General features: G+C 49.0%; 1 protein-coding gene and 1 non-coding gene across 10 annotated transcripts in view; both read right to left on the minus strand.

Moving 5' to 3' along the window:
- Positions 1–23955, minus strand: part of KIFC3 (kinesin family member C3) — a 105236-nt gene that overhangs the window by 66595 nt on the left and 14686 nt on the right. The window lies entirely within an intron of this gene.
- Positions 7203–7309, minus strand: LOC117088804. Its single transcript, XR_004439336.1, has one exon. It is a non-coding gene; the product is annotated as a U6 spliceosomal RNA (small nuclear RNA).

Genomic DNA, 23955 nt, shown 5'->3' on the forward strand with positions numbered 1-23955 from the left:
TAGCTGGGGTTACAGATATGCACCACCACACCCAGCTACTTTTTTTTTTGTATTATTAATAGAGACGGGGTTTCACCATGTTGGCAAGGTTGGCCTCAAACTCCTGACCTCAAATGATCTGCCCTCCTGGGTCTTGTAAAGTGCTGGGATTACAGGCGTGAGCCACCACGCCTAGCCTAAACTGTTAATACTTGAGGAATCTATAGAAAAATTGCGAGAATAAAGTCTGCAATTATGAAAGAAAGAAAAGCATGATTCCTGCCCTTGAGTCCTGGCAGGGAGAGCACATCCTGCTGGTGGCAGGCTTCCAGGGAGGGTGATCAACCATCCAGGTTTGCCTGGGATTGTCCTGGTCTTGGCACTGAAAGTCCTGCATGCTGCAAAACTCCCAGGATGGTCGGTCAGCCTAATTCCAGGCAAGCTTTGTAGATGGAGATCATGAGTGCATATGAACCTCTGTTCATATGCAGTGAGCAGTGAGGCTCGCTGCCCTGGGGGAGCCACTGAGGCTGCACCACCAGCTAGAGGCAGGCTTGTAGTGAGTAGGCTGAGGGCAGACCAGACATCTCAGCCCACCTAACAAGAGATGGGCCAGGAGCTTTCTGGCAAAATGAGATGTTCACAGCAGAGAACAAGATTCCAAGTAGGGCCAGGTGTGGTGGCTCACACCTGTAATCCCAGCATTCTGGGAGGCCAAGGCAGGCAGATCACTTCAGGTCAGGAGTTCATAATCAGCCTGGGAAACATAATGAAACCCTATCCCTACAAAAAATACAAAAATTAGCCAGGCTTGGTGGTGCATGCCTGTAGTTCAAGCTACTTGGGAGACTGAGGTGGGAAGATTGACTGAGCACAGGAGGTGGAGGTTGCAGTGAACCAAGATGGCACAACTGTACTCTACCCTGGATGACAGAACAAGACCCTGTCTCAAAGAAAAGCAAAACAAAAACAGAAAAACAAAAGATTCTATGTAGCCCTTTGCCTGAAATCTCTACTGAGGCCCTGTAGGTGCAATGAACAAGGTAGGGAGGCCAGCCCTGCGCCCCCAGTCCCTTTTTCTACACATTTTTTGTAGAGATGGGGTCTCGCTCTATTCCCAGGTTGGTCTCAATCTCCTGGTCTCAAGTGATCCTCCCATCCATCCCAAAGTGCTGGGATGACCAATGTGAGCCAGCACCATTGGCACCTCTCGACCAGGCCCTCTCTCATGAAATAGTTAACCTGCCTCCCAAGCCTACTCAGCTATCACTGCGGCCGGAACCAATGAGATGGATGGATGGATGGATATCAACAAGGCACTTAACGACCAAGGAATGTGGCCTACAGCACAACTCACCCCAGCCCAGCCCTCCTAGCAGGTAGACTGCCCAGTCCTTGGGTAATCCCAGGCTGCTCTGCAACACAGATGACCTCCTGAGGGACTTGCCTCCTGTTACCTGCTGAGGGGCGAGTCCCACACCTAAGAGAGGTGGAGGAGAGGCACCACCATCAGTCCTCATGAGTCACTGGCCAGGCTCCTTCTCTTTGTCCCTCCTCAACAAATGCCAAGCATCTGTGCTAAACCAAGACTCTGGCTTCACCCCAGCCTCGAAGGGAAAATGGGGTTTGCACATGGGCTTTCGGCTCCATTCATGAAAGCATAGGTATGTGTGATTATAACAAGAATATGAGCTTCCATGCAGCAGGCTGTTAAACACCATGCCAGGAGGACGCCACTCCATTTAACCCCTGAGGCCACTGTGGGGCCAGCTGTGAGTCAGGCTTTGACCTTAGCCACCTTCCTAATTTAGAGTGGCAGCTGCCCACCCAAATTAGCTGCCCCATGTTCAGCCTCAGCTCTGCTGTTCAAATGCCTCTGTCTGCTTAGGTTCTTTGGAGAACAACTCTGAGGTTGTTTTTTTGTTTTGTTTTGTTTTGTTTTTTGTTTGTTTTGTTTGGAGACAGGGTCTCACTCTGTCACCCAGGCTGGAGTGCAGTGACATGATCTTGGCTCACTGCAGCCTTGACCTCCCAGTCTCAAACACTCCTTCCACTTTGCAGCTTCCTAAGTAGCTGGGGACTACAGGTGCGCACCACCACGACCGGCTAATTTTTTTCATTTTTTGTAGAGACAGAGTTTTGCCATGTTGTTCAGGCTGGTCTCAAACTCCTGGACTCAAGCTATCCACCCACCTTGGTCTCCCAAAGTGCTGGGATTACAGGCATTAGCCACTGCACCTGGCTTGTTTTCTCATTTAATATGTTCAAACAGTACGAACTATGGTGAAAAGTAAGTCTCCCTCTCACGTTTAACCTCCATCCTCTGTGCCCCTCCTCTGAGGGAATCACTGCCACCAGTGGCTGGAGGGTCCTTCCCCAGAATAGTCCCCACATACAAGCCCACACCCCAAAATGCCTGTTTCCCCCACCATGGGAGCCCAGAGCACAGTTCACATGCTATCCTGTGCTTTGCTTTTCACATTTCACCCTGTTGGAAAGCTCTCCACATCATGCACACACACTTGTCCTTCTATGGTTGTGCTTTTTTCAAAGAGTGGACCCAACTGATTGAACCAGTTCTCTCTCGAGAAACAAACAAAACAAAGCAAAACAAAAAACTATGTGATGATTTTGCATTCAGTTTCTAGAGGGAGGCTCATAGATGCCATATTAAGAAGTCTCGCTAGAGAGGTAATTAACAGGTAATTGAGTTATTTCAAGTCTTTTGCGACTACCATGCTTCCAAGAATGTCCTTGTACCTAGATCTTTTATCTCATTTACAGGTGGTAGTCGCTATTCCTAGAAGTGGAACTGCTAGAGTTTTTAAATGTTTAAATTTAAATTTAAACATTAAAAAATATTGGGTTGGGGCCAGGCGCGGTGGCTCAAGCCTGTAATCCCTGCACTTTGGGAGGCCGAGATGGGCGGATCACGAGGTCAGGAGATCGAGACCATCCTGGCTAACACGGTGAAACCCCGTCTCTACTAAAAACTACAAAAAAAAAAAAAAAAAAACTAGCCAGGCGAGGTAGCAGTGCCTGTAGTCCCAGCTACCCGGGAGGCTGAGGCAGGAGAATGGCGTGAACCCGGGAGGCGGAGCTTGCAGTGAGCTGAGATCCGGCCACAGCACTCCAGCCCGGGTGACAGAGCGAGATTCCGTCTCAAAAAAAAAAAAAAAAATATTGGGTTGGGAACCACCGCTCTTTTGAAAATTTCATGCAAAATGCCAGTTCTCTCTCGAGAAACAAACAAAACAAACTACATGATGATTTTGCCTTCAGTTTCTAGAGGGAAGCACATAGATGCCACATTAAGAAGACTTGGTAGAGAGGAAGAGAACAGGTGCAGGAAAATTGTATCCGACCATCACTTCCCTGTGTGCGTGTTTTGATTTGGTCATCATAGAGGAAGCTGCCAGTTTGTTCTGCTGATGGTGACAGACACACACAGTAGAGTTCAGTTCTGATTCCAAAAGTCAGATTCCTGATCATATTCTGCCGCTAGAGTACATACCTCTCACTGTGGGCATACTCTGGACCTCGGACTCCCAGAATGTGGCTGCTGAGCAGAAGTACGTCTGGCGCTGCTCCACACAGTGCTGCGCTGGGACACTGGGGCCTGCTGCAGACCCTCCCTGCAGCTGCTGCCTTGAGACTGTGAAACCAGAGCCTGCTAGGAAGGCTCTGCAGCTCACACGCTCAGTTAGGCTTTAATATTTTATGCCAGCTGCCAATAAGGACTCAGGTGACAAGAGTCACTTCAGGAAAGTAGCGTGCAGAAAGCATGGACCCCATTGTCTCTCATTCAGGGTCCACATCAGACTAAAGTGATCCCACAAGAGAAAAGCTAAAAGGAAGCAGAGCGGTGAACAGCCTGTGGCTGTTCCCACCACCAGGTGGGAGCCTGGTGTTAGCGAGCTCAGGGTCTCACTTCAGTGACTTGGCAGCCAGTAGCTTCCCTTGGGCCGTGGCCACAGGCCACATCTCAGTGTCTGGTTGGCCCTGGGTCCAAGGCCACTGCCCACTGTGAAGACATGGCGAGGGCTGAGGCCAGACAGCTGAGGGCCCTGGCTGACCTTCCGCTGGCCCACTCACCTGAATGAGGTTCACCCAGGGCAGTTTCCACAAATCTGGAGCAGAGCCAGAGAGCCGGCCCATGCCTGGCACAGAGGAGACGCTCAACACCTGTCATCCCTTCCCTTCTCCTCCCTGTCCCTCAGAGTTCCTGGAGCTTCCGATCTCCCAAGCTTCATGCTGCCCATGTGGCACGTCACGATCATTTTCAACACCACAGCCTCCCTGTCCCATGGCTGTTTTCTGAGGTCTAGAAGTCACCTGCTTGGGCTTAAGCAACCACGAGGCCATGGATGGTCAGAAACTTCCCTGGGCTGCACCCCACAAACCCTCCAGTGGGCACAGCACGTGTCTCTCACACTTTGGAGAGAAAGGAACTGAGAACTCCAATCTCTGGAACCCCATGCCAGTTCTAGAAGATTCCATCCTAAAGACGAAAGCTGATTTGTCAGCTGTGGCGTGTCCCAAGAAGAAAGAAAACACCTCACCTTGTACTGAGCACTAACTACACACCAGGTGCCAATTGAAGCCTCTGAGGTGTGTTCACTTACTTATTTCTCCCAACAACCGCTTGAGGGAAGTTCTACTGTACCCTTTTCAGCTGAAGAAACTGAGGCACAGAAAGGTGAAGTGCTTCCCCAAAGTCATGCCACCAGTAAGGAGCAGGCTGGGATTTGTAACCCAGGCAGCCTGCCACGTGGCCCCTGGTCCTCTTGGGGGCTCTTCCCTGAGCGGCCTCCAGAGGAGAGAATGGAAGAAGCCACTCTGCGCTCCTCCTCCTCTTCTCCTTCTTCCTCATGCGGGAGCCGCTGCCTGTGTAAGTGCTTTACCTGCATCATCTAATGTCACCTTTGCAACTGCCCTGTGAGATAGGAAGCGTGCTTAGGTCCCTTTCTCAGGGGAGGATGCCAATGTGAGGCCACCTGCCCGGTAAGGTAATGGTAGACCGGGACTCAGCCCAAGGTTGCGCCGCCATTGAAACCCAGGCCCTCCTGGGTGCTGCACGTGGAGGCCCGTGTGCAGATGTGGCCAGAGGAAATGGTGTGAGTGGCAGAAAGGCCAAGAAGCCAACGTGGGTGGCAGGAGGGAGAGAGGAAGGCTGTGGCAAAGTCTTGTTTACATCTTGCCAAGGAGAGCTACTTGTCATCATCTACCTGAGGGTGGCACCTCAGAAGACAGCCTGGGTGGGGCCCAGTGGCACTGGGCCAGGGTCCCAGCCTGGGTTCTTGTCCCAACTCTACCCTCATGGATCCCGTCTCTGGTGGACGTGGGCAGAGGACAGGCCCTGAGGACCCTTCTGGCTCTAATGTTTTATGATGCTGGAGCAGGAAGCAGGGCTGACAGCAGAAACCTTGGCCTCTAGTGGCCTTTTAGTTAAGTGCCTGAGGAACAGCCCACTCCCCACAGGAGGCACTAAGCCCCTCTCCACTACAAGCCCAGCCCCCTCCACATACAAGCCCCTCACCCACTAGGAGAGGGCAGTGTCAATAGCATTACTGATTGAGCCCTAACTAGATACTAAGAGTCACAAAGCTACCTCTCTGCTAGTCACTTGCTATGGATTAAAACAGATACTGTTGCTCTACCCATTTTACAGATGCGAAAACAGAGGCCCAAAAAGTCAGCTCACTCAAGGTCACCACAGACCCAAACACTAGGCCAACTTCCCCAGCAGGTACAATAGGCACAATGATTAGAGACCATAATACTTTTAAGGACCCATAAAAACGTTTTAATTTCACTTAAAATCAGAAGGGGAAAAATGAACTTTTAGGATAAAGATAATGATTTCATATATAAAATTAACATTTTCACCTTTATATCAATATAGCAGGAAAATCTATTTTTATTTTTTATTTTATTTTTCAAAATTAAGAATAACCTTTGTTTTTTGTTTGTTTTGTTTTTTGAGACAGGGTCTCACTCTGTTGCCCAGGCTGGAGTGCAGTGACATAATCAGGGCTCACTGCAGCCTCGACCTCCTGGGCTCAAGCAATCCTCCCACCTCACCCCTCGAGTAGGTGAAACCACAGGCATGTGCCACCATATCTGGCTAATTTTTTAAAAATTTAGTAGAGATGAGGTCTTGCTATGTTGCCCAGGCTGGTCTTGAACTTCTGGGCTCAAGTGATCCTTCTGCCTCAGCCTCCCAAAGTGCTGGGATTACAGGCGTGAGCCACCACGCCTGGCCAAAAATCTATTTTTTAAATGTTCTTTTTAGTGGCAAAATGAACTTACCAAGGCAAAAGTACCTAGGGCTCAGGAAAGTCACCATGCAGCCCTGAATAGGCAGACCTTGAACTCCGATCTGTTTCCCTCCCAGGGTCATGTCCATCAGAGAATCCTCCAGCTTCTTCCCCAGTATCAAAGCAACCACTCAGGGGAATCTCATGGAGCTGCAGAGTTGACATCTGTCCTTGGAAGGGTCATGGCCAGACAGCAACTCAGCCATGGGTATTTGCCCAGCTGGCCACAATCCTTGTGGGCAAGTGTCCCAGGCTCAATTTTTGGCCTTCCAAGAAGCCATTGGAGCAGAGGAGCTACATTTCTGGGGCCAAGTCATTCATAAGAGAAGAGGAACAAGGCAAGCTGGGAGACATGCTTCCCCTGAGCTGGGAGAGGCAAGAGAAGATGACCAAGATCTTCCGAAAAACATTCCATCTTTTCTTCTTGACCTAAAAGAAAACAATTGACAGCCTCCACCAGGGAATTCTGTCCTCAAAAGTCCAGGTATAGCCCAGGAGGACAGAGAGCACTGGCTTTGGTGACAGGCAGATCTGGGTTTGGGTCCCCACTCCACCATTTAATTTGCTGTGTGACCTTGAAAAAGTGACTTTACCTCTCTGTTTTCCTTTCTTTTTTCCTTTTTTTGAGATGGAGTCTTGCACTGTTGCCCAGGCTGGAGTGCAATGGTGCAATCTTGGCTCTCTGCAACCTCCCCCTCCCGGGTTCCAGCAATTCTCCTGCCTCAGCATCCAGAGTAGCTGAGATTACAGGCACCCGCCACCATGCCTGGCTAATTTTTTGTATTTAGTAGATACAGGGTTTTACTATGCTGGCCAGGCTGGTCTCGAACTCCAGACCTCATGATCCGCCTGCCTCAGCCTCCCAAAGTGCTGAGATTACAGGCGTGAACCACCGCATCTGGCAAAAATATGGAACGCTTCACGAATTTGCATGTTGTCCTTGCGCAGGGGCCATGCTGATCTTCTCTGTATCGTTCCAATTTTAGTATATGTACTACCAAAGTGAGCACTGTTTTCCTTTCTGTAAACTGGGAATAATAGCAACGCCCTTCCCCCAAAGGATGGTAGTGAGAATTGGCTGAAATAAAATGCTTTTTTCTATAGTAAAGCAGTTGCAAGGAGTAAAAGCCAAAAGAACATTTATTCATCGTTTTGAGAAACAAAATCATCTATGCCAGCGTTCCCAGGGCCTTGAGTAATTATGCCATAGGCTTGCCTGAAACGCTGATAAATTTAGAGAAACCACCAAAGCCACAGTAACTGAGGCCACACTATGAGGTCAGCCTCTTTTTCCCCCCAGGTCTTTGAGGTGACAGTTTAGACAGGAGGGAGGAATCTTGCTAATGAAAGGAGAGCCTCACCTTCAATTAAGGCGTCACCAGAGTGGGAAATTCATCAGCCCTGGTGATGGTGACTTACGCCACACTTGAGCCTTGCAAGTCCAGGATGACACAACCCAAGGCAGAAACCATGAAATTAGAACAAAGGTCTAAGTAGTAAGCAGATCTGGGAGTTCCATCCAGGTGAGCAGGGCTGTTGCTCAGCAGGTGAGCCTGCCCCGCCATGGAGACTCAGCGCTAAAGTGAGAACCACATCTGCTCACACCAGGGGCCTGAACCTTGCTAACCCCACAGAGGGGGTTCTCACAGCCAAAAGCTCTTGTGACTCTTCCAATAATAGCAATTCCCGCCCAGCCCCTTCCCTCCAAGAGCAGCGCTTCTCAAACCACATTGTGCACATGAATCAGCTGGGATGTTAATTAGAATGCATCTTAAGGCCACGGCTCATGCCTGTAATCCCAACATTTTAGGAGGCTGAGGCGAGAGGATCACTTGAGGCTAGGAGTCTGAGACCAACCTGGGCGATGTGGGCACAAGACCCTGGTCTCTATACAGAAATATTGGTTTTTAATTAGCAAGGCATGGTGGTGTGTGCCTGTAGTCCCAGCTACTCAGGAGGCTGAAGCAGGAGGATCGCTTGAACCCAGGAGGTCCAGGCTACTGTGAGCCATGATCATACCACTGCTTGGCAACGGGAAAAAAAGAAAAGAAAGAAATACAGCTTAAGCAGGCCGGGCGCGGTGGCTCAAGCCTGTAATCCCAGCACTTTGGGAGGCCGAGATGGGTGGATCACGAGGTCAGGAGATGGAGACCATCCTGGCTAACACGGTGAAACCCCGTCTCTACTAAAAATACAAAAACTAGCTGGGCAAGGTGGCGGGCGCCTGTAGTCCCAGCTACTCGGGAGGCTGAGGCAGGAGAATGGCGTAAACCCAGGAGGCGGAGCTTGCAGTGAGCTGAGATCCGGCCACTGCACTCCAGTCCGGGCGACAGAGCGAGACTCCGCCTCAAAAAAAAAAGAAATACAGCTTAAGCTTTAGTGGGTCTTGAGATTCCACATGTCTGACAAGCTCTCCATGGATACAGCTGGTGAACAATGAGGGCCTAGACTTTCCTTGGGCCCCACAGACACCTTGGGAACACTGATCAGTTTGTACTCCAAGATTTAGGATTCAAGCAACCAACAGCACAACTATAAACTGGATCCCTCATGATTTCTTTGGAGGTTGAGGGGAAAGGGATAGGATATAAAATGAATTAAACAGAAACATTTGTGGCAGGATAACTTAGTGCAAGCTGATTTTTTTTTTTTTTTTTGAGACAGAGTCTTGTTCTGTCACCCAGGCTGGAGTGCAGTGGCGCAATATTGGCTCACTGCAACATCCGCCTCCTGGGTACAAGCCATTCTCCTGCCTCAGCCTCCCAAGTAGCTGGGACTACAGGCATGCACTACCACGCCCATCTAATTTTTGTATTTTTAGTAGAGACGGGTTTCACCATGTTGTCCAGGTTGGTCTCAAACTCCTGACCTCCGGTGATCCTCCCACCTTAGCCTCCCAGAGTGCTGGGATTACAGGCATAAGCCACTGCGCCAGGCCTTTTTTTTTTTTTCTTTTTCTTTGACAAAGTCTCACCCAGGATAGAATGCATTGGCACAATCTTGGCTCACTGCAATCTCTACCTCCCAGGTTCAAGTGATTCTCATGCCTCAGCCTCCCAAGTAGCTGGAATGCGCCATCATATCTGGCTAATTTTTGTATTTTTAGTAAGGACAAGGTTTCACTATGTTGGCCAGGCTAGTCTACAACTCCTAACCTCAGGTGATCTGCCCACCTTGGCTTCCCAAAGTGCTAGGATTACAGGTGTGAACCACCGTGCCTGGTCGCAAGGTGAATTTTTTTTCTCCCAGCATACTGCCCTTTCCCCAACACACACACACCCTTTTCAGGTAGCAAGACCCTTTGATGTCTTCTTGCCACAGAGATTTTTAAATTTCAACTAATTTCAGAAGTCAGGAGCTTTTCTTTAAAAACGGAGGGCTCCGGAGGGCTCCATCCTCTCCTATCACTCCTACTCCTCACTCCCAGTTTCAGACATCGCTACTGATATTTAGGCAAAGATATTTTAAAAGAGAGATGTTTGCAGGATCATGTTGGATTGGCTCTTCCTTTCTTTTATTAAAAATATATAAGCCGGCCAGGCTCGGTGGCTCATGCCTGTAATCCCAGCACTTTGGGAGGCCGAGGCGAGTGGATCACCTGAGGTCAGGAGTTCAAGAACAGCCTGGCCAACATGGGGAAACCCCATCTCTCCTAAAAATACAAAAATTAGCCAGGTGTGGTGGTGTGTGCCTGTAATCCCAGCTACTCAGGAGGCTGAGGCAGAAGAATTGCTAAAATCTGGGAGGTGGAGGTTGCAGTGAACCGAGATCATACCACTGCATTGCAGCCTCGGTGACAAAGTAAGACTCTGCCTCAAAAAAAAAAACAATAAATAAATAAATAAACAAACACACACACACACACACACACACACACACACACACACACACACATGCCCAGGCTGCCAGGGGTGCAGAGGAGACAGTGGCTGCCCCTTCCCATCTTGTATAAGGTGTAGTTACAGGGTGGAGGTAAGTAGTGACAGCACCAAAGGGAAGCTTGGGGGCCTTCAGTCTCCCCATTAACTTCACCAGGACCCCTTCCCCTAATCCCTGAGCATTGCTAACCACAGCACTCTGGAGATGTGGATCTCAGTGCCCAAGGGAGATTCCCTCCCACAGGAATGAGCCCTGTACTGAGGAACAGGGGTGTGCTCTCCACTGAGGCAGCTGGGCAGGGCTGAGCTCAGAGGGGCTTCCGGCTGCACCCAGCTCCTGTCTCAAGCACACTGTTTCTGGAAGCAGCCCCCACAGACTCCCAGGACCCAGAGATCAGGACTCCCAGTATCAGAGACCATGGCATGGAAATGCGGGGCCCCTACCCCCAACTTTGGGTGAGTTTCCCATCGTGGTGACATGATGACATGATTTTAGGGGGAGGGGCCCTAAAATTACTGAAGAGGAATTTATGGCCACCTCTCTCTAAGGGAGCTTGGGGATCAGACCTAGGGAGTATCAGTAGCATTTTATTTTATTTTATTTTATTTATTTATTTATTTATTTATTTTTTTGAGACGGAGTCTTGCTCTGTCGCCCAAGCTGGAGTGCAGTGGCCGGATCTCAGCTCACTGCAAGCTCCGCCTCCCGGGTTTACGCCATTCTCCTGCCTCAGCCTCCCAAGTAGCTGGGACTACAGGCGCCCGCCTCCTCGCCCGGCTAGCTTTTTGTATTTTTTTAGTAGAAACGGGGTTTCACCGTGTTAGCCAGGATGGTCTCGATCTCCTGACCTCGTGATCCGCCCGTCTCGGCCTCCCAAAGTGCTGGGATTACAGGCTTGAGCCACCGCGCCCGGCCATCAGTAGCATTTTAAAAAGTGGTATCATGCCTCCTGCATATACTTAATGATATTCAATATTTAGGAATGCATTTACTTTTTTTTTTTTGTGAGACTGAGTCTTGCTCTCCACCAGGCTGGAGTGCACTGGCATGGTCTCGGCTCACTGCAACCTCCACCTCCCGGGTTCAAGCGATTCTCCTGCCTCAGCCTCCTGAGTAGCTGGGATTACAGGTGCGTGCCACCACGCCTGGCTAATTTTTTGTATTTTTAGTAGAGACGGGGTTTCACCATGTTAGCCAGGATGGTCTCGATCTCCTGACCTCATGATCCGCCTGCCTCGGCCTCCCAAAGTGCTGGGATTACAGGCGTGAGCCACTGCGCCCCAGGAATGCATCTACTTTTAAAGTAATATACATACTATATAGCTTAGCAACACATTACCAAATAAATTATTTGATGAAAAATTGCAAAAGGTTACCATCTGTGAAAATAATCTCCCAGTACTGTTTCTTAGTGGAGCTCTCCTGCTCTTAACTATTCTAGACTGGGAAACACTGGTTTGTCCCTGAGCAAACTGCACTCCCTGACATTTTTTGGACATTAAAAAAATATATATCACAAAAGTTTTGCACATTATACAATTCATTCATTATTCAGTAAACTCTTTACCTTGATCTTTTTTTCAAAGTGTTGAAATTCTGAAGTATCTATAAAATAAAAATACCTTTAAATTGTATTTATCTATTATTTTATTTTATTTTTATTATTTTTAGAGACAGGTTCTCGCTCTGTTGCCCAGGCTGCAGTGCAGTGGTACCATTATGGCTCACTGTAGCCTCAACCCCCTGGGCTCAAGCAATCCGCCCACCTCAGCCTCCTGAATAGCTGGGATTACAGGCACATGTCACAAGCGCAGCCAATTTATTTTTTATTTTTTATTTTTGTAGAGACCGGGTCTCACTGTGTTGCCCAGGTTGGTCTTAAACTCCTGACCTCAAGCAATCCCCTCACCTCAGCCTCCCAAAGTGTTGGGATTACAGGCATGAGCCACTGTGCCCTGCAAAAATACCTTTAAGGTGCCATCTAGGTTGGGTGTTACCTATTGGTGTCTCTACTGCATGCAACTCTGCAGAAGCAGTAATTCATGAGCTATACTCAAACCTTTGCCATCACTGCTGCCAATGCCCTTTCCCAAGGAGGTAGATCTGAAAAACAGAGGGAGATCCTTAGACATGGTAGTAAAATTCAGGAGGAAAACAAAATGCAACAGAAAAGCTGCTTTCTTGTGCTTTCCTCTTTGCTAAGACTGGCTCCCTTCAGGCCCCTCCTTCCATGAGTAAGAACAGAGGCGGGTTCTCTCTTTTGTTTTAGGTACAGTCATGGGAGAGATGCTGCCTCTTCCTCGAAGGCAAAATAGCACTGGTATTTGAAGAGTCAGTGATAGACGATTTCATCAGAAGGTTTTGGCAACAGAAACTAGCGAATGACTTATTTGGAAACAAAATGGAAAATAGCAAAATCCAATCAGCTCATTGATCACCAGGGAGAAAAAAATGAACGTGTGCTTCTTGTATCTCAGCCTGCTCTAAAAGATGAAACTGGAATGCATTTCAGAAAGCAGCAAAGATGTGAGTATGGAAAACTAAAACACTATGATAATTTGATAGTGCAATTTTCCTTTGTGGATTTCCTGTAGTGACCAATATTAATACAATAGGAGTTAACATCCACTGCGTACTTATTACATATTAGCATTTTCTATGGTATTTTATTAGGTTACAGAACAACCCAATAAGGAAAGTGATTCACCCAAAGTTTTGAGTGATTCACCCAAAGTTTTATGGCTAATAAAACTCCATTCCAGCCCGGGCGCCGTAGCTCATGCCTGTAATCCCAACACTTTGGGAAGCCGAGGCAGGCAGATCTCTTGAGGTCAGGAGTTCAAGACCAGCCTGGCCAACATGGAGAAACCCTGTCTCTACTAAAAACATAAAAATTAGCCAGATGTGGTGGCATGTACCTGTAACCCTAGCTACTCAGGAGGCTAAGGCATGAAAATGACCTGAACCCAGGAGGCAGAGGTTGCAGTGAGCTGCGATCACGCCACTGCTCTCTAGCCTAGACGACAGAGTGAGACTCCACCTCAGAAACAAAAACTCCATTGGAGCCTGGGCACCTCTCTCCAGGCCCTCACTTCCAACCCAGAACACACTAGATTCCAGAGTGAAACCCAGTCACCAGCCTGAAGCTGGCATTCAGATTGCACTTCTCAGGGAACTCAAAGGTTGACGCGAGAATTTTCTGCTTTGTTTGTTTTGAGTCAGGGCCTCTGTCGCCCAGGCTGGAATGCAGTAGCAAAATCATGGGCTCACTGAAGCCTTGACCTTCCTGGGGTCTAGCAATCCTTCCACCTCAGCCTCCCAAGTAGGTGGGACTACAGGCATTCCACCAAGCCCGGCTAATTTTTGTATTTTGGGTAGAAACAGGGTTTCACCGTGTTGCCCAGTCTGGTCTTGAACTCCTGGGCTCAAGAGATCCTCCCACCTCAGCCTGCCACAGTGCTGGCATTACAGGTTTGAGCCACTGTGCCTGACCAGTGCAGGCATTTTCTCCTTGGCCCATATCAGCTTGGTGAAGCTAAGAGCATTATTTTCTCCTGATGAAGAGCTAAGCCTCTGGGCAGAAGTTGAGCAGCCCAGGCAAGGTCAAAAAGGGAATGAATGGTAGAGATTTTCTGGTCTCAGACTGCAAATTCCCTCTGTCTAATTGGACTACCCCAGAAGGCACAAAGGGAAAACAAAAATGTACCCTCTTGCTCCAAAACTATTCTCCTGGCTTTCTCAGCCCTTTATGGGCCATCTCAGCCCTTTATTTATTTTTGTTCTTATTTTTTTTGAGACAGGGTCTTGCTCTGTTGCCCAGGCTGGTGTGTAGTGGTGCCACCATAGCTCACTGCAGCCTCGAAATCCTGGGCTAATGCAATCCTCCCACCTCAGCCTCCTGAGTAGCTGAGACTACAGGCACACACCATCATAACCTGCTAACTTTTAAAACTTTTTTGTAGAGATAGGGTCTTGTGGTGTAGCCCAGGCTGGTCTGAAACTCCTGGTATAAAGTGATCCTTCTGCTTTGGTCTCCAAAGTGTTGAGATTACAGGTGTAAGCCACTATACCCTGCCTCATCTCAGTCCTTTAAAGATGCATCAGAGGCTCTGCTAGTCTTTAGAAACCAGTGTGTATAGTGGTGTGTGTGTGTGTATGTGTTTTGCAATGGTGACAGAGTTGGGGAGTGAGGATTCAATCAACTCAATAGAGAAAAACATTACAACACTGACAATGTAGCAGCAGGGCCAGGTGGTGGCTCATGCCTATAATCCCAGTACATTGGGAGGCCGAGACGGGTGGATCGCTTGAGCCCAGGAGTTCGAGACCAGCCTGGGCAACATGGCGAAACCCCATCCCTACTAAAAACACAAAAATTAGCCAGGTGTAGTGGTGCGAGCCTGTAACCCCAGCTATTCAGGAAGCTGAGGCAGGAGAATCGCTTGAACCCAGGAGGGAGAGGTTGCAGTGAGCCAAGATCATGCCACTGCACTCTAACATAGGTGACAGAGCAAGACTTGGTCAAAAGAAAAGAAAGAAGGAAGGAAGGAAGGAAGGAAGGAAGGAAGGAAGGAAGGAAGGAAGGAAGGAAGGGAGGGAGGGAAGAAAACGTAGCAGCCAAATGAGACTAGGTTGCCATAGCAACCATTTAACTGACATTTTCATTTTCCCAGCATTTGTTCTGGGCAGGTGTGGGCAGACACGTGTCCTCAGGGATGTGCAGGGATGAGGGTGTGTCTGTTTCCCCCATTAGTCTTCATAATTGGAGGGGTTGGTCCTGCTCCTAGACAAGGCCTTGGGAATTGGGTCTTTAACAGTGCACGGAAAACCCCGTCTCAGAACATCCACACAGACAGAGCCAACCTCACCGTGTAAAGGCAGTGGAGGTGATGGTGAACTTGCTTACTGTGTGGATGGGATGCTGAGGCTCAGTTGGAGAGCCATACAGAGTGGCCTTGGCAGAGCCCAGCCCAGACCCAGCTCAGCTAACTCCTGGTGGGCCACACTGGCTTGAAACCACACTGGCTTGCTGAACCAGGGTCAAGGAGCTGGGGTTAGGGGAAAAAATATAAGATGAGGAGGAAGCATAGCACAGCTTAAATCCATCAAGAGTGCGGAATCACCTTTCATCTTCTGAAGGAACAACTGTTTTCTGCACCAAACCACACAATGCAAGCAAATCTGCTGCGAAAGAGCAAAGAGAAAAATGCAGGGAACAAGCAGCCTCCCAAGCCTCACAGCCGGGAATGGAATTAAACTCGAATTCACCTGCAAGAGCAGCTGATGGTTCAGCTACAAACCACCTCCAAGCAGCCTCTGAGATTCAGAATTCATGCACCCTGCGAACTGCACAGCATATACTAGTGGCAGCCCTGGCTGGGTCCTTGCAGCCACGCAATTTTTGAGGATGACACACATGGAATACTAAACACATCCCAGGAGTTCCAGACACAGCCACCTGGTTACAGCCCAGCCTGCTGGTGTCTGCAGCAATTTTTCTCAAAGGTGCGGCTTCACGCATATCTATTACCAAGCACACGTAGACAAGACGGTGTTCGGAAAGCACAGCCCCGAGTGGGAAACAGGAGCCGTCAGCAAATCATTTTCACAGGGAAAGGAAAATCTTTAGGTGGAAAATATTGCTTTGGGACTTCCCCGGGAGGAAAAAACGAGCTGAAATTGCTGTGGTGTTGCAGCTTCCATTTTCCAAAAAGCAAAATGCTTTTAAGAAGACCATCAGGGTTATGCTTGATCATAGCTTTGCTTAATCCATTTCTTCACGGGTTTTGCCCTTGTCATCTTTGCTTCCTGAACCACTCCTGCACCTTAGAGTCACCACAAATCCTATCCCATAAAAATCTGTAGCGTCTCTGTGTGTGGAAATCAAACAACAAAAAGGCACCGCCGTGTGTAGCTGCATTACGCTTTTGGTGGAAAGATGACGTGGATGAAATGACCCCTGGGAAATGTTGGGAAGGCCTGACTAGCAAGGTGCAGAGTGGGGGATTAGTGGGGAGATACACAGGGCCTCTTACTAAAACTGAGAATAGCATTCTGTTAAAGAACCCTTATTGTGAGGCTGGGCACAGTGGCTCACGCCAGTAACACTGTAACATCAGCACTTGGGGAGGCCGAGGTGGGAGGATTACTTGAGGCCAGGAGGTCAAGGCTGCAGTGAGTTATGATCAAGCCACTGCACTTCAGCCTGGGTGACAGAGGGAGACCCTGTCTCTAAAAAAATTAAAAATAAACCATATTTGGGGTGATGATATCCCTCCCTTAAAATAATAAAGATTAGCTGGGCACAGTGGCTCAAGCCTGTAATCCCAGTACTTTGGGGAGGCCAAGGCAGGAGGATCCCTTGAGCTCAGGAGTTCAAGACTAGGCAACATGGGGAGACCCTGTCTCTACAAAATGGAGAAAAATAATTCCAGGCATGGTGATGCACACCTGTGGTCCCAGATACTTGGGAGGCTAAAGTGGGAGGATCACTTGGGATTGGGAGGGGGAGGCTACAATGAGCCATGATCATGCCACCGCACTCCAGCCTGGGTGACAGAGCAAGACCATGTCTCAATAATAATAATAATAAAGATTATTTATAAATGTCTCTGTAACTCAAACACCCCCTCAAAAAATTTCTATAAATTGGAGACCTCACCCATCATCATTCCCTTCATTTTATTTTAAATTTCATTGAAATTTATCCTAAAGCACTTTCTATGACTTGAAAATGCAGGCATTTTGGCTTACATTATTATTCATTGCTTTACATTTGAATGTAATAAACGTATCAGGTTTATTTATCTGAACTTAAATCTAAGTTTTAGTGTATTTTTTCCCCCTGGATCTAAAATTCCATCATCCTTGAGCAACTCATATTTGTCGATTTGACAGCTTCTCGACTATTTTAAGCACTTTCCTTTTCATCACCATCCACTTCCATTGACAGCTCCATTCTCCGCTGCCTAATAGACTCCTGGAACTGACTCCTCAAATTGGATTGTCCCCTCACTGGCCCATTCCTCCCCAGCCCTCCCAGTCTCAGTAAATGGCCACAGTTGCTCTAGTCAAAAAACCTAGCTTAGCCAGCCGAGGTGGCTCACACCTGTAATCCCAGCATTTCGGGAGGCCAAGGCAGGTGGATCACCTGAGGTTAGTTCAAGACCAGCCTGGCCAACATAGCAAAACCTCATTTCTACTAACAATACAAAAATTAACCAGGTGTGGTGGCATGCACCTGTAATTCCAGCTACTCGGGAAGCTGAGGCAGGAATATCACTTGAACCCAGGAGGTGTAGGTTGCAGTGAGCTGAGATCAAGCCACTGCACTCCAGCCTAAGTGACAGAGAGAGACTCTGTCTCAAAAACAAACAAAAACCTAGCTTGCCAGACATAGTGGCTCATCCTATAATTCCAGCTACTAGGAAGGATCCTTGAGCCCAGGAGTCGAGACCAGCTAGGGCAACATAGCAAGACCCTGTCTCTAAAAAATAAAAGTTAAAGGCCGGGCACAGTCACTCATGCCTGTAATCCCAGCACTTTGGGGGGCTGAGGTGGGTGGATCACCTGAGGTTGGGGATTTGAGACCAGCCTGACCAACATGGGGAAATCCCATCTCTACTAAAAATACAAAATTAGCCGGGCATAGTGGTGCATGCCTGTAATCCCAGCTACTTGGGAGGCTGAGGCAGGAGAATCGCTTGAACCCAGGAGGTAGAGGTGGTGGCGAGCCGAGATCTCACCACTGCACTCCAGCCTGGGCAACAAGAGCGAAACTCCGCCTCAAAAACAAAAGTTAAAATAAACCTAGCACAGGTTCTCTCCCTCCTCACCGCAGCTGTCACCAAGTCAAGTGGGTCCTACATGCAAGACAATGTCAAACCTGGCCACCTCCCACATTTGTCCCAGATGTCTTTGGAAGCCTCTTCACTAGCGGATACTAGGCTTCCTGTGTCCACACTCTGGCCTTCTGGCAATCCTCCTCCACCAGGCAACCAGAGGGACCTTGTGAAGGCACAACTTCAACCCTGTCATGTTCTCCAGTCTCTCATTCTGCAAATATTTGCACACCTACTCTGGGCAGCGCTGTTCTAGCCCTTGCTGGACCTTGCATTATCGGCAGAGAGAGAACAATAGACAAAAATCAAAGAGTGAAATTTAGAGTGTGGTAGAGGACCATAAGAGTGGTGGAGAAAAATAATTCAAAGGAGGACATGGAGGGATGGGTGGCTGAATTTTTTCCAGCTCTTCAAGTAGGGAGTTGTAATTTCTAGTAGGGTGGTCGAGGAAGGCCCTGCGGAAAGGGGTATCTGAGACCTGAAGGAGGTAGAGAAGTGATCCACAAAACACCCAGAAGAGCTGCCACCCTCCTAAAGTCCCCTGTTACATTAAAATGAAACCCAGGCCAGGGGAGGTGGCTCACGCCTATAATCCCAGCACTTCGGGAGGCTGAGGTGGGTGGATCGCTTGAGGCTAGGAGTTCAAGACCAGCCTGGGCAACATGGTGAAACTCCATCTCCACTAAAAATACGAAAGGTTAGCCGGGCGTGGTGGCATGTGCTTGTAAACCCAGCTGCTTGGGAGACTGAGGCAGGAGAATTGTTTGAAGCCGGGAGGTGGAGGTTGCAGTGAGCTGAGATCGTGCCACTGCACTCCAGCCTGGGCAACAGAGCGAGACTCTGTTTCAAAAACAAAAACAACAACAACAACAAAACCCAGAATGAAACCCAAACTCTTTCCCGTCACCCATGAGACCCTATAGTATTTGCCAAGGGCCTCTCAAATGCGTGTTGCCCTCAGTTCCAGCTCTTGAGCTGCACAAGTCTCTTGCGTCTGTCACCATGCCAGGCTCTCCCCATTTCAAGGTCTTGGCTCTGGCTGTCCCCTTGTCGGGGACACCCCATCCACCCCACTACACAGCCCCCATCCCCACCTCCTCCCCTCTTCTCCAGGGTGGCTCCTGTCTTTCTACCCTTAGGCCTTAAAAATGTCACTTCCTCAGGGAGGCCCTCCCTGACCACCCCCACCGGCCATCTCCTGCCTTCTTCCTGAGTTTGAATCTCCTCACGCTTCCTTAGCCAGGCATGGTGGCACGCACCTGTAATAGGTCCCAGCTACTCGAGAGGCTGAGGCAGGAGAATTGCTTGAACCTGGGAGGTGGAGGTTGCAGTGTGCTGAGATCGTGCCACTGCAGTCCAGCCTGGGCAACAGAGCAAGACTCCGTCTCAAAAAAAAAAAAAAAAAATCTCCTCATGCTTCTTAGCACGTCTGAAATGATCTTGTTCACAAACTGCCTCCCCCACCTGGAATGCAAGCTCCAGGGGGTCAGAAATGTGCTTGCTGGGCTAGGGTCAGAGCTCCCTGTGTCTGGAACGGTATGGAGTGGACATTCACTGCATACTTATGGAGTGAAGAAATCAATCCATCAAGTAGAACTAGATAACAAACTTGTAAATAATTCATGCAGTCCAGTGCAGCAGAGCGGGAAACACTCAAAACTCACATCCAAGGCCAGCCTCGGGCTCCCACGATTTTACCAACAATGAGAACAACCATAGCAGCAAAAATAATTCCATAATAATTCCATAATTCAATTTCATGACTCAGTAACACTGTTCAGTCAGACTAACAACCTGGGCATTGACTCAAAGCTCCTGTCGTTTGCTTTCTCTTTTCATCCCATAACAACCCATTATTATATTATCTTACTATAACATCCTAATAATAGCCCATTATTCTCATTTTCATAGGTCCAAAACCTGAGGCTTAGGAGATGTTTTGTGACTGAGATCACATAGCCGGTACAGAGAGAGTTCAGATCCCAACCCTAGGCCACACAATTGTGTTCACCTTCCTCTAAATAAATATCACTGAGCAGCTGGGCACAGTGGCTCATGCCTGTAATCCCAGCACTTCGGGAGGCCGAGGCAGGCAGATCACCTGAGGGACAGGAGTTCAAGACCAGCTTGGCCAACAAGGTGAAACCCCGTCTCTACTAAAAATATAAAAATTAGCCAGGCGTGGTGGTGCAAGCCTGTAATCCCAGCTACTCGGGAGGCTGAGGCATGAAAATCGCTTGAACCCAGGAGGCAGAGGTTGCAGTGAGCCGAGATCACACCATTGTACTCTAACCTGGGCAACAAGAGTGAAATTCTGTCTCAAAATAATAATAATAATAATAAATATAAATGTAAATAAATAAATAAATATCATACAGCACCTACTCTGTGCCAGTAACTGTGTATAAAAGAATCTCACAGGCAAATCAGGGCAAAATATTTCAGATAAAAGGATTTTCAATTAATTCTGAACCACTTGACAGAGATTCAACTACGAGACAATCAGAATGTCAACACTGATCACCCTTTGTTGGACACTTCCTGCCAAGAAGGCCTTGGGCTGTGCACCTCACCTGCCCCGCCTCATCACTACTTACTGTTGGCCCATTTCACAAAGGAGGAAACTGAGATACAGGCTGGTCCAGTGACTTGCTCAAGGCCCTTGCCAGGAACTGATGGTGCTGGGTTCTGATGCCCTGGTGCCCTGGCTGCATAGACACTCATCGTTAGAAAAATGGGGTGTTCAGCCTGTAATCCCAGAACCTTAGGAGGCTGAGACAGGAGGATCACTTGAGCCCAGGAGTTTAAGACTAGCCTGGGCAACACAGTAAGATCCCACTCTACCGAAAATAGAACACAAACAAACAAAAACCCTGGTGCTCAGTGAGTCAGATCTGGGCAGTTGGCAGGAGCCTTTGAGAGTATAGAAAATACTGGAAATACCTAAATTGAATAATCTTCAGATGTGTTTGCAAGGCCTAAAGGAAAACGTCTATACTCCACCCTGGAGATATTTCTTTCCTTGGCCGGCCATGGTGACTCACGCCCATAATCCCAGCACTTTGGGAGGCCAAGGTGAGCAGATCACTTGAGATCAGGAGTTCCAGACCAGCCTGGCTAACATGGTAAAACCCCATCTCTACTAAAAATACAATAATTAGCTGGGCATGGCATGCCTGTAATCCCAGCTACTTGGGAGACTGAGGCAGGAGAATCGCTTGAACTTGAGAGATGAAGGTTGCGGTGAGCAAAGATTGCACCACTGCACTCCAGCCTGGGTGACAGAGTGAGAATCCATCTCAAAAAAAAAAAAAAGAAGTTTCTTTCCTTGATCTAAAGGCAGCGTAGGCTGGGTGCGGTGGCTCACGCCTGTAATCCCAGAACTTTGGGAGGCTGAGACGGGTGGATCATGAGGTCAGGAGTTCGAGACCAGCCTGGCCAGCATGGTGAAGCCCCATCTCTACTAAAAATGCAAAAATTAGCTGGGCATGGTGGTGTGCACCTGTAATCTCAGCTACTTGGGAGGCTGAGGCAGGAAAATTGCTTGAACCCGGGAGGCGGAGATTGGAGTGAGCCAAGATCTCGCCATTGCACTCTAGCAAGACTCAGTCTCGGGAAAAAAAAAAAAAAAGGCAGCATAAACCTATCAGCAAGGTCTGGTGCAGGTCCCTTACCTGAAAGCCACAGCCACGTGTCTCTGAGATCAGGACGCTCCCTGGGGAGGGGAATTGGAGGTCAGCAAGAATATCTTCGTTGGAGGTGCTGGGGCTGCGCCAGTGCCAGCTGGGGGCCTCCTCCTGGCCTGTGCTGGGGTCTCTGTCCCACTCTCTCCACCGCCCCCTCCGCAGGCCCCAGGTGTTTGAACAGAGCCACACCAGGGCTGGAACTACAAACATGGCAGCCCACAGCCCATCTCGCTCTGACAGTCTACCGGAGCACAGTCTTCTACACTGGAGCCCACAGCAGCCTGTGCCCTGGAATTTTCTGCTTGGCTCGCCGATTCCTAGCTGGAGCCTGCAGCGGCTGTGGTGTTGAACAAGGCAGGCATTCAGTCATTAGTTCAGCAATTAAAAGGCTTAGAGGACAGGATCTTCAGCTTCCAGGAACTGACCCAGGTTACCAGCTAGGTTCTTGAAATGATACCCTTTGGGTTCTTTAGCCAGTGCGTCTCCTCTGCAGCCCATACGGTCTTGAGAAGAATTAGAATTTTTATAGCAGGGAGACAAAAATTAAGCGAACTAGACTCCTGACATCCAAGTAGGCATTCAAGATGTCTACACTGGAACTTTGATTTTCATTCCCCACAAATCTGGTTTCTCCTTTAGCCTTCTCATCCCAGCTAATAGCAACTGCACCTTTTCAGTGACTCCGTGCAAACTCTGCAGGCATCTTGTTATGACTCCTGCCAGCACTACCTTCAAATATTATCCAGAATCTGCCCACTTTTCACCATTGCCAGTGTCCCCATCATCCCTCCCTGGACTCTTGCGATAGTCCTTGACCTGCTGCAGTCATCTCAACTCAGCAGCCTGAGTGACCCTGTTAAAACCAAAGCCAATCACGTCACTCATCTGCTCAAAGCCGTCTGTGGCCCCCATATTGCTTCAAGTAAAAACCAAGGTTTTGCAGTGGCCCTCAAGCCCTCCCTGCTCCAAACCTCCTATCCCTCCCGACACCTTTGCTCTGCTCCTAAAATCTGCCAGACACCTTTACGGCCTTTGCATGGGTTCTTCCACCTTGGACACTCTTTCCCCAGATATCCACAGGGCTCCCTCTCTACCTCCACACCTGCTCGGGCACCTCTTCCTCAAGGAGACTCTCCCTGATCTCCTTAGTTAAAAATCACAACCCACTCCTCATCTTCCACCTCTGCCCCAAACTCTTTGCATCCCTTACTCTGCTGTTTGATTGGTTGGTTGGTTTTTGTTTTGTTTTTTTTTTTGAGGCGGAGTCTCGCTCTGTCGCCCGGACTGGAGTGCAGTGGCCAGATCTCAGCTCATTGCAAGCTCCGCCTCCTGGGTTTAGGCCATTCTCCTGCCTCAGCCTCCCGAGTAGCTGGGACTACAGGCGCCCGCCACCTCGCCCGGCTAGTTTTTGTATTTTAGTCTTCGCTCTTAACACCTTCCAACAGACAAAATGTCGACGTATTTTTGTGCCTATTATTTATTCCCTGTTTTCCTCTGTGAGGGAGAGTCACCTCTGAAAGGTGGAGATCCTTTTCTATATTGTGTGCCAACATCTCCCGGGCACTGAGAGAGTCTGACACTTACAGGGGGTTCTGTAAAGTTTTGTGAAAGGAAGGGGCTGCCCCAGAGCTGTGGGGTTTTTGTCAAAACAAAGATGAGAAAGAGAACAGAACAGAGGAAATGCGTTTGACTTCCCCGCCCCTCAGGAAATGAGATGAGGGAAGAGTAGACAGGGCAAGGGGCCTGGAGACCCACCCTTGTCAGACACTTACAAACCTGTGCCCACTCCCTCCCCACCAGAGCAGGAAGGGGCTGGACCTCCAGGGGCCGGTGGTAGCCAGGTAGAGGGAGAACTCCACCCCGTCCCTGGGTTGGGTTGGGCAGTACAGGACCACACCCCTGGGTCCTCTCCTGCCCAGAGAGCACTGTGGGGCTCCTGGTTCTAGACCTGAAGCCAGGCGGGGAGAAGCAGACAAAGCCATGAGATACACATCCTTTCCCTACCTGTGGCCTCCCGACTGCCTCCAACCTGGACACAGGGCTTTGCAGGCTTTCTAAATGAGAATGCTGATTGCTGAAGAAGGCGGATGGTGGAGGGTGACCCTAACAGAAGTGAGCTCTCTGCAGACACTGGAATGCAATGTTCTGCTGGGAAATCCAGCCACCTGGGTGGAGATGCCTGGGCGGCGCTGTTCAACCCAACAGGTGCAAATTCTCATGTCAAACCCTTTAAGGAAGCTGGTCACAGAC

This window comes from Trachypithecus francoisi, unplaced genomic scaffold, assembly GCF_009764315.1.
Source record: "Trachypithecus francoisi isolate TF-2019V2 unplaced genomic scaffold, Tfra_2.0 Lachesis_group10, whole genome shotgun sequence".
NCBI classification, from domain to species: Eukaryota; Metazoa; Chordata; class Mammalia; order Primates; family Cercopithecidae; genus Trachypithecus; species Trachypithecus francoisi.